Below are 10,545 nucleotides of genomic sequence, written 5' to 3'. Positions count from 1 at the left end.
TGACATTGAGGCGACTGATTTTTTGAATCGGGTCCGATGATTTCAAAGATCTCGATGTCTCATCCTTTCTTTATTCTGCGGCGGAGGACGATTTGGACTTGAAATAGATTAAATTTGAGGTTGAAAGTTCGAAACCTCTGTTATATTTTTAGCTATTTTTTGATAAATAGAAAGAAAAAGAAGAGAAAAAGAAAAGAAAATGGGTGGATTTTGTAGAGTTCAATGTTGCATGCATTTCTCCCTTCATTGTCAGGCATCAACGACATCCCATTTGTAATGAATCTACAACTCAAAGTTAGTTGAAACCAATATTTTAAAAATCGTATGGGTTGGTTGGTTTTGGACGACTTAAGGGATGATGAATAGTGAATTTCATTTAAAACTTTTTTATATAAGTTGACGAGACGAAATCGGTATTTTCGACTGTAGACACGTGATTTCATCATTACGATGATCACATCTACTAAGGTTAGGAGTCGCCACCATTCATATTGTAAGTGGGTGTGAATGGTCACCTGATGTGCATTTTTTGAAAAAGTGACATTTTTGGCGTTTAGTGACTCTCGGTGGATAAGAACTAATCGAACCTTGAGATTCAGGGTAAGCGGCTCGGTTGGAGAAAATGGAAGGTGTTAGGCACCCTTTTCTCCCCACTAAATAGTGGTAACCTCAACTTAACTTGGTCATTTTAATCGAAAATACAATAATAAAAACGAAGTGTCACGTGTTGATAATGTGTACCCTAAGTAGGGATTTATTTTTGGCTTGATTATAGGATCATCCCATTGAAGGGGATGATCCTTATAAACCTTTGCCTTGAGAAGAGAGGAGGGGATAATAGAAGAGGGAGGAGGAGAGGTGTAGAAGAAAATGGGGGTTATTTTGTTACACCGACCTTGTATCTTCGATCTTCTTTTCTTCTTCTTCTTTGATGTCTTCTAAGGTCCTTAGTAGTTTTAGGAAAATGTTATTTTTTTTATGTAATTGAAGGAGTAGAGAAGAGATGAGAGAGGTGAGTGGAGTATAGTAATTTTTTTGTAAGACTTGGGGGAGAGAATTAGTAGTATTTCTTTTTAGTAAAAGTGAGGGGAGAATTTTGTAGTGGAAAGTTTGGGGGAATTTTTGGGAAGAGGATGAGGGTATTTATAGATGTTGATGAGTTATTTTAAGGATATAATGGGGTAAAATGAAGAGAAGTGGTAGAATGATTATGAGTTTGAGAGAGGAGTGGATGTAATTTGGGGGAGATAGGAGGGTATTTAGGGAAGGGGGGTTAAATGGGTGAGTTTTGACCCAAATGATTTGGATCCTACCCAACCCATTTGGGTGGAGTGTTTGGTGAGGTGAGTTTAAGATGGTGGTTGTGATTAAATGGTATTTGATTTAAGAGAATGGAGGATTTAAAGAGGTGGTTGATGCTATTTTGGGAGGGTGAGAGATAATGCCATGTGTCAAAGTAGGTGGAAATGAAGGGTTGAGATAGGTTGATGGGAGAGGTTGAGTGTTTGACTTGAGAGGATGGTGTAGGTTTAGGTTGTAGATGTGGGTTTTGTAGGGAATGATGAGGATAGATTATGGAAGGTATAGGTTAGGGGTGTGGGTAGATGTGTTTGATTTGAGAGAAAAGGTGATGGTTTGATGTGTGGGTAGATGAGGTTTAAATAAAATTAATGGGGTAGGTAGTTGGATGAGGGAGGTGAGATGGGGTGATGACATGTGTCACCTTTTGATGATAAAAATAGTGATTGGTTGATGTGGGTAGTGGTTTATGGGTTAAGGTTGTGGATTGGATAATGAATTGGGTATGGATAGTGGTTTGTGGGCTTTTAGTGTATTGGACTTGGGTTTTAGGAGGGTTGTGGGTTATTTGGCTTGGATGGAATTTGTTTTGGGTTGTATTTTTGGGGGTAAGATCATTTTAGGGTTTAGGTGATATGGGATCGATTTTAGATTGAGGGTAAGTGAGAAATTAATTTGGGCAAGAGTTGAGGGCTGGTAGGCTTTGAATGGGCTTAAGGTGTTTGCGGATTCGGAGGTAGAGTGGTAGAAGTAGAGGAGGGGTAGGCATCCCAAGTCTCACATTTTTTTAATTTATTAATTTTTTTGAGATTTTTGAATTTATTGAATTAATCAAAATGCCACGTGTTGGCAAATTGGGCTTTTTAGGCCCGTTGGTGAGTTTTATTGAAAATTTGACGTTTTTTATTTTGGAAGCGGAGCGGTGAATATTGAGAAAGCGTAAGGTAGGCCGAGTCATTTTGGTGGGCCTCCTAAACCATTGAGAGGTCTTAGGGGCCTTGATTTGGTCAAAATATCACTTTTCAATGACTTGGGCCCTTAAGGCCCGTTGGCCCATTTATTTGGAAAATCGATATTTTTGGGCCCTTTTGAGAAGTGGCCCGTTCAAATTGAGGTGTCTACATCGACATTGTTTCATTTGACAATAACTCGACCATCCGGACTTCAAAAGTAATGAGTGAATACTTTATTTTTTATAATTTTTATTTTGGATCTAACGATGTGATCAAATTATACAAATTCTATCTTTAACAAAAATTTACTTTTTTGGTCCGTTGAACCACTCCCATATATATATAAATATATATATATATATATATATATATATATATATATATATATATGGGAAATGTTCAACACCCAACCATTTACCCAACCATGTTTTGTCATACATGGGTTAAAAGTTTTGGAATGAGCTGATTTTTGGTGATGATGATCTCTACGGTTGTAAGATCATCCTCACCAAAAATCAGCCCATTCCAAAACTTCTAATCCCATATTTACAAGTTGAAAAATCGTAGATCTTCCCATATATATATATAGATATAGGTGGTGTTTGTAAGATCATCCTCACCAAAAATCAGCCCATTCCAAAACTTCTAATCCCATATTTACAAGTTGAAAAATCGTAGATCTTCCCATATATATATATATAGATATAGATATAGGTGGTGTTCTGAGGCCTTAAAGTGAGCCAAACATTTTTTCAATGTATAAGTTAGAAGTTTCAAAATAGGCTAATTTTTTCTAAGAATGATTTCTATGATGAGGAGATCATCCTCACAAAACATCAGCACATTTCGAAACTTCTAACCCTATCAAAAGTGATTTATAAAAATCAGACGGTCCACAATTCTTCAACTCGTAAACTAGGTTTAGAAGTTTCAGAATGAGCTAATTTTTGGTGAGGATGATCTTTTCACCATAGAAATGCTCCTCACTAAAATCAGCCAATTCTAGAACTTAGAACCCTTATTTTTAAAAATGTTTGGCTCTCTTTAGGGCCTCCGACTGCATATGTATGTATGTATGTGTGTGTGTGTGTGTGTGTGTGTGAGAAAAATAAGCTCCTATTTGCTTTTTAAGAAGGTAGAAGATATATATAGGGTCTCGTTCAGGTGCCAACTATTTGACCAACACGTTTTATCGTACATGGGTAAGAAGTTTCAGAATGGGTTGATTTTTGGTGAAGATGATCTTTATAGTGAGGAGATCATCCTTACCAAAAATCAGCCAATTCCAAAACTTCTAAGTCCGTGTTTATAAGTTGAAGAATCATGGATTGTCCATTTTATGCAAATCAATTTTGATGGGGTTAGAAGTGTCAGAATGAGCTGATTTTTGGTGAGGATGATCTCCTCATCATAGAGACCATCTTCACCGAAATTAAGCTCATTCCAAAACTTCTAACCTATGCAGGACAAAACGTGTTGGCAAAAACGTTGGCCCAATAGTTGGCAGTTGAACAACTCCCACACACATATATATATATATTGGACATCGTTAGCTAGACAAAATTGTAGACAATGTTCTAGAAAAAGTTTTGTCTTATATGGCTAAAGTTTTTTGGAAATGATTGATTTTTTACGAAGACGACCTCTATGGTGAGGAGTTCATCCTCACAAAAAATCAATCTATTCTGAAACTTCTAACCCCATGAAAAGTGGATATAGACTAATGGTAAAAAATAAACGGTCCACAAGTCTTCAACTTATAAACTATGGTTAGAAATTTCAAAATGGGCTGATTTTTTGTGAGAAAGATTTCCTTACCATAGAGATCATCTTTACAAAAAATTAGGTCATTGAAATTTTTTTAGGACAAAATACCTTGTCTACAGAACCTGACCTCATATATATGATTTTCTGTAAACAAAGTGTTTTGTCTTATGTGGGCTAAAAGTCTTGGAATTGCCTGGTTTTTTGTGAGGATGATCTCCTGATCTCTAAGGTGAGGAGATCATACTAAAAAAAAAACCAAATTAATCCTGATAGTTTGTAAACCATTTTTCATTGGGTTAGAAGTTTTTGAATGGGCTAATTTCTTGTGGGGATGATCTATAATTTTGTCTACCAAACGGTGTCTATGGAAAATGGTATGAAAATTAAATTTCAAAGAAAAATTATCTCGATTTGATTGCACATTAGAAAAGTCTTATTTTCCATTTTGCAAGGAGTATCCCTACTATCATCAATTTTCTAAGGTGGTATTACTAGAATTCCCTTTTTTTTTCTATGTTCTTTATTTAATTTAAAAAATATATATATGAAAGCGCCCTCGATCCGCGGGGTGCGCGGATCCGCTTTTGACTCTTGAGGTTTGGGAGTCGGCACCTAGTTATTGTGGTCTAGGAACCAAACTGACTCTAACATGGATAAAAAGAACTAATCTACCACAAAAAATCTGAATTCGGGGATCATGTTACGGGGTTGGAAGGTGTTAGGCACCAACCCCGCCCGGCCAAAGCCGGTCTCTACTAACTTCCCAAATATATCACATTGCTAAAAACCTAGATAAAAATAAAAAAATTACATACCTTTCCGATAGCAAGGATTTTGTTCCCTCAGATCTGACAAAAAGAACTCCTTGTACTGTACTTCCTTGCTTCGTTCTGTCTCCGGATTTGACTTCGGATCTCCTAGATCAAGGTATCTCCTTATTTTTGGATTTGAACTCTTCAAGTTTGTTGTGGATTTGGGGGTGTTTTTAGAGGGATTTTAGGTGTTTTCTAGACTAAAATTGAAGGAGGGATGTTAGGTAAGGAGTTGGGGCTCCAAAACTAGGGTTTATGGGGGGCTAGGGGAGCTTCTAGACCTACTTCTCTTATGATTTATGATTTGATACGAAAATAGGGTGTGAGCACCTCTATTTATAGAATTTTTTTAAGGTTGATTTGGATAGAGTTAGTGTTTAATTAGAGATATTTTAATTAGAGTTGTGTTTTAGTTAAAATTGTTTTAGGTAGAATTGTGTTTTAATTAGAATTGTTTTAGGTAGAATTGTTTTTAAGTTAGAACTCTATTAGATAGAGTTATTATTTAATTAGAATTCTATTATGACTTTTGGTCTTATTTGATCGACTTTTAATGTTTTGACTTTAGTCTTAATTGATTGACTTTTAATATTTTGACTTCAGTCTTGCTTAATTGACTTTAATTTTGACTTTAGTCTCACTTGATTGACTTTAATACTTTGACTATAGTCTTGCTTGATTGATTTTAAATTTTTGGAGAACCCCCTTCCATTATTTCTTTAATTCTTTGGACCCCCAAATGGAGGGGTCCTTAAAGAAATATCCCACGAACCCTCAACAATTTTACCCGAAAGTCCGATTGATCGATTTTTTAGGTTCAAAATTTTAAATTAATTTCATCAATGTTTCACTTTAATTATTTAATATTTTATTTATTAATTTCGAATTTTTTAATTATGAAAATTGTGAAATTACCGTTTTGCCCCCGGAGAGGACTTTTCAAGTTTCAAGTCGGTTTTTAATGTTTTAGGATGTTTTAGAATCGGTTTTTCGTAAGGAATTCAATGAGAATGTTGGTTTGTGTCATTTATGAAAATTTTTATGTGAAATGATTGTGAACTTTATGAGGGGCATTTTCGTAATTTTGTCAAATTCTGTTAAAATTGGTGAAATGATTTATTTGGTTCCGATTTGTTATTTTATGTGTTCGAGAGAGTTTTCCTAAGCGTAACGTAGGCTCTAGGGTTGTTTTGAGGTTAGGGGTATTTTTATAATTTGATAATTTTTTAGTGATTTTTATCGTGAAGCTTCTTTTTGATTTGCAAGATGATGATTTCTATGTTTCTAGGGTCGTATTTTCCTAGCGTAGAGTGGTTTCTAAGTTTTTGTCAATTTGAGATACCTCATCCGGATTTCTGAAACACATCTGGTAACAAAATAAAGCAACGGAATACACATCCATCATTAGGAATCATTGCAATCGGATTGACGAGTTGATTAATCAGGCGAGTGCAAAAATGGGGTGTCTACAATATATATCCGTGAGCTCTAAACCATTCATTTTATATCTATGTGAATAAAGATTTTGTATGTTATAAATCTCACACTTAGAGGGCATTAAACCCCTGACTATGGTTTTAATAATGGATTTTCAAATCAAATAGTCACCCACCACCGATCCAGTCCAATCCCCTGAATGTGTTCAAATTGATTTGTTTCACAACTTTTTTAACCAACTAGATTAATAGATGCTATAATCCCAAACTATATTTAAGTTCTTTTACATTTTCAAAGTCCTACTAAGGTTTTCCAAAAATCAAGACAATCTCAATCCGAGACAAGAGAAAACACGTGCTTTCAAATTGTCAAAAATTACAAAAGCAGGTTTTGGAAAAAGTTGAGGGAGATCTTCCATGCGCCTTTAACCAGAAATTAATGAAGATAACTAAATATCCTCTTCTTCAAACTCTTCCACCTCTAGGGTGAGAAATTTTACTCTCATTTTTTTGTTTTTTTATTAGCTAAATAAAATTTATTAATAGAAGCAAGAAAAAAAAAGTGGTCAATGTTGTTACCAAGTTACAAAAAAATAATAATAATAATAATAATAATAAGAGAATAAAAAATAAAACATAAATTTTTTTTTAATAATAATAATTATTATGAAGGATCCATGACTTACAGACTGTGCCACTTAAAAATGATACCTTCAAAGACCTCCTCTAAATTTGTTATATAGCTTGGACCAATAGAACATCAATCCCAAATTAGTTTCTTGTTTGGTATGCTCCTTTCCTTCCAAGGCCCTACTATTTTGTTCCATCTATGTACCTAATAGTATCTCTTATCTTCAATCCCAAAATTTCAAATGGCATGAACAATAAATATTGTACTTAAAAGGTTGACGAAGACGAGGATTTGATTTATGAAAAAGGGTAGGGATTCAGAATGGTGTCACGTACCTAACCAATGTCAAGTGGCAATACATTTTATGCCACATGGAATTTTTGATGACCCACTAAACATATGGATACTATGTGAAAATACCCAAATATTGACGGCCCAAAACCGTAGAATTATGGATCCATGATAGTCCCAATCGTCAAACTGGACCATCGAATTGGGCCTTGTTGAAAAAAAATTCGATGATTGAAAACCATAGAATTTTTATAAATTCGACGGAATAAGGTCGTTGACTTAATTTAAGGACCAATCAGAACTCTTTTTACGAGCCTAAATGCTTTTGTCTCCAACCTATACCTGCAAAAAAAATTACACATTCATATCCACATAAACATTCACATCCCATCCCATCCACTATCATCCCCATTCAGACCAATTTGCATTCAATTCATAGTATCAAAGAATAATAAGATTTAAAAAAAAAAATTACTTATATAAGTCAAAATTTTAATCTCACATGTTGGAAGAATTCCTAAGATCATGTTCACATACATCAATGTAATGAAGTCTAAAAAAAAAATCTCACTTCCAATCGGAAATGGATCAAGTTTCTTCTTTATCTTTCTGATTTTTTGGACCGTCAATTCAAAGCCATTTGAAAATTAGCCCCCCATGAGTAGTGAAGAATAGAGCAAACACCAATTACTCCACGATCATAAGCTTAATCAAGATATTGAGTAATGCGCCAGAGGTGTCCTTGAGCGGATCCTTGACAGTGTCCCCAATGACAGCAGCTTTGTGAGCGTTTGACCCCTTGGGACCTAGCATTTATGCATGTTCAGAAGTACCGGCCAAGATGGAAATCATGAATGAAATTTTAAACCAAGGCCAACCCAAAAGAAAAATTATAGAGCCATCAAAGGTAAAGTGTGGTCGTGATTTGGAAAGTGAGTTCAACTAAAAAGAAATTTTAAAAATAAAACCCAAGAAACAAAGCATACCTGGACACTAGAAACAAGTGGACCAGCAAGAACCCCAGCGAAAGTTTCCACCCCAAACCTGCCTGCGAACCTCTTCCACCATCTTGAGAGCTGTACTTCCAAACTCTTCATTGTCATGGCTGAAAACCAGTATGGAAGCATGGCTCCCACGATTAGTCCAACAAAGACCTTTGGAGTCAACACATCAACATTAGTGATGCCAGCTCTGCTCATGAAAGCGCCAAATAAAGCAAGAGAAACAAGGGCAGCTAATCCGATTGCGAAACCCTAACACATGAGATCACCATATGTCAAGAACCTTTTTAGTTGAGAAGAAAAACAAAAAGATGCAATTCTTTAACTGATGATAGTACCTCCATCTGACAGACATGTCCATAGTGTCACGTATGGTGTCCATGTGTGTCCAAGTTTGTGAATGTAAATGAGTTTTTGTGTTGTGCTTTTGTATCGAGCTTGAACCACCTTTAAACTCAGTATGATTGAGCTCAAGTTTTGAGTCATCCTTCTAAGTTGCCATTTGAACATTAAGAAACTAGCTTTTTTTCATTATTTTTCCTTTTTAATTCCTTTACCCAAAACTGAAAGGTTTCTTGATCCAAATAAGTTATAGATAAAAAAATAAAAAACATGGGCAGAGAAGCATTACCTTACCAATGGCAGCGGTGGTGTTTCCGATAGCATCCAAAGCATCTGTTCTCTCATGGATCTTGTGGCTCATTCCAACCATCTTTGCAATTTTGCCAACATTGTCACTTATAGGGCCATAGGCATCAATTGCAAGCCTGCCCCATAGGGCATGGGTCCTGACAATTGTAAGTGTCCCACCAAAGAGATTTTTTGAGCTAAAACCTGACCTTATTGGGTGATCGATCTTAAATATGATATTTTTTACTCTTTCGAACTGTCAGAAAAATAAAAAAAATTGGCAATTGAGTAAAAAAAAAATGGATCAATTTTGATGTAGATGATCTTCTTAGCCAATTGACAAGCAACATCGGGGATAATAAAAGTAACTCTGAAGAGAATAACCACATGTAAGCATTGCTGGTGTAATACTCAATAGTGTACCCGATAACAAAATCGACCCACAATCCAATTGAAACACACAAAAAGAGATACCTGAGTTTACAACAAAGGAAATAAAATTTTAGTATTACACAACATAAATGTCTTATACTGTCTAAATGACTGAAACCCAAGAAGATTACCAGTTTTTAACTTCCTTCTCAGTTCCAAAGTTGAAGAGAGTAAATTGGGATGGCAGAACAAGGAAGCTCACAATGGCAATCCCGGCTGTCATCAGGATTGTCCAGATGAGAAGTTGAAGAGAGATTGGTGGCAAAAATTGTGGTTATTAAACAAACCAGAATTCCCACTGAGCTTATAATTAGAGGATAACACATTGCAACGTAGTCATGGTTGATGCCAATGGATGATATAGATGCCACAAACAGTGCAGTGCAAGATGATTCAGCATAAGACCCAAATAGGTCCGAACCCATCCCAGCAATGTCCCCCACATTGTCACCCACATTATTTGCAATAGCTTGAAATATAATATAAAAAGCAAAATATTACCATTATACATTACTCTTAGTAGTTCCCAAAATTTGCAAAATATATAACTATCTTCCAAATCTTTTGTACACGCATCATCTAAAATATGCATCCCTTGAAAAAAAACCTAATACTATCAAGATTATAATTCAGTTTCAACTTAGGAAAATCTAAAACAGAATTGAGATTTATGGAAATTATCTCATGCCCATCAAAATACACAACAGTGGCTCCTAAGCCATCTAATCACCTCACCACAAAGAATATTAAGTAAAGTCCCTTGGGGTCCAGCTCTATCTATTAGCTCAGTCGAAGAATCAATGATCTCATCGATACAAATTGAATAATACTCCATATCTGGCTTTTCATGATCTACTAGTGCTCTTTTGGCGTAGACCACATTCCTTATAAAGTTCATCAATAAGCATACCTTACCATTATTTAATGATGATAATGGTTCTAATATTGGTTCTTTACCTCCTCGCCTATTAGGAATTGTGGAATTTGATGTCGCCTATTAGGAATTGTTCATAATTAGATATGTAAGTTGAATTAAATATTAATGATAAATTAAATGAAAAATCTCTAAAGCTAAAATATTTTTACATCTTACCTGAGTAGAAGGACCTCCAACTTCAAATGTAGATGATTTTTTCTTCTTGTGCTTGTTCTTGTTCTTCTTTTTCTTCTTCTTATCTTTCATTAGTGCATGAATTAGTTGAGTTAAGTTAACCATGTCTCTTTTAAATTTATCTGTATAATTCTGACTTTGAGTTGTATAATGTAATGAAGTCTTTGAAACTCCACCTCCTA

At 35.1% G+C, this 10,545-nt stretch overlaps 1 pseudogene; it reads right to left on the bottom strand.

The window, feature by feature from the left end:
• Positions 1-7,819: 7,819 nt before the first annotated feature.
• On the bottom strand, positions 7,820-10,087 carry LOC147406316 (pyrophosphate-energized vacuolar membrane proton pump-like; annotated as a pseudogene).
• Between the last annotated feature and the right edge of the window lie 458 nt (positions 10,088-10,545).

This window comes from Akebia trifoliata, chromosome 3 (assembly GCF_017979445.1).
Source record: "Akebia trifoliata isolate Shusen 1 chromosome 3, ASM1797944v1, whole genome shotgun sequence".
In the NCBI taxonomy this organism is placed as follows: Eukaryota; Viridiplantae; Streptophyta; class Magnoliopsida; order Ranunculales; family Lardizabalaceae; genus Akebia; species Akebia trifoliata.
The sequence above is the reverse complement of the archived record's forward strand: the minus strand, read 5'-3'. Positions and strand labels throughout refer to the sequence as shown.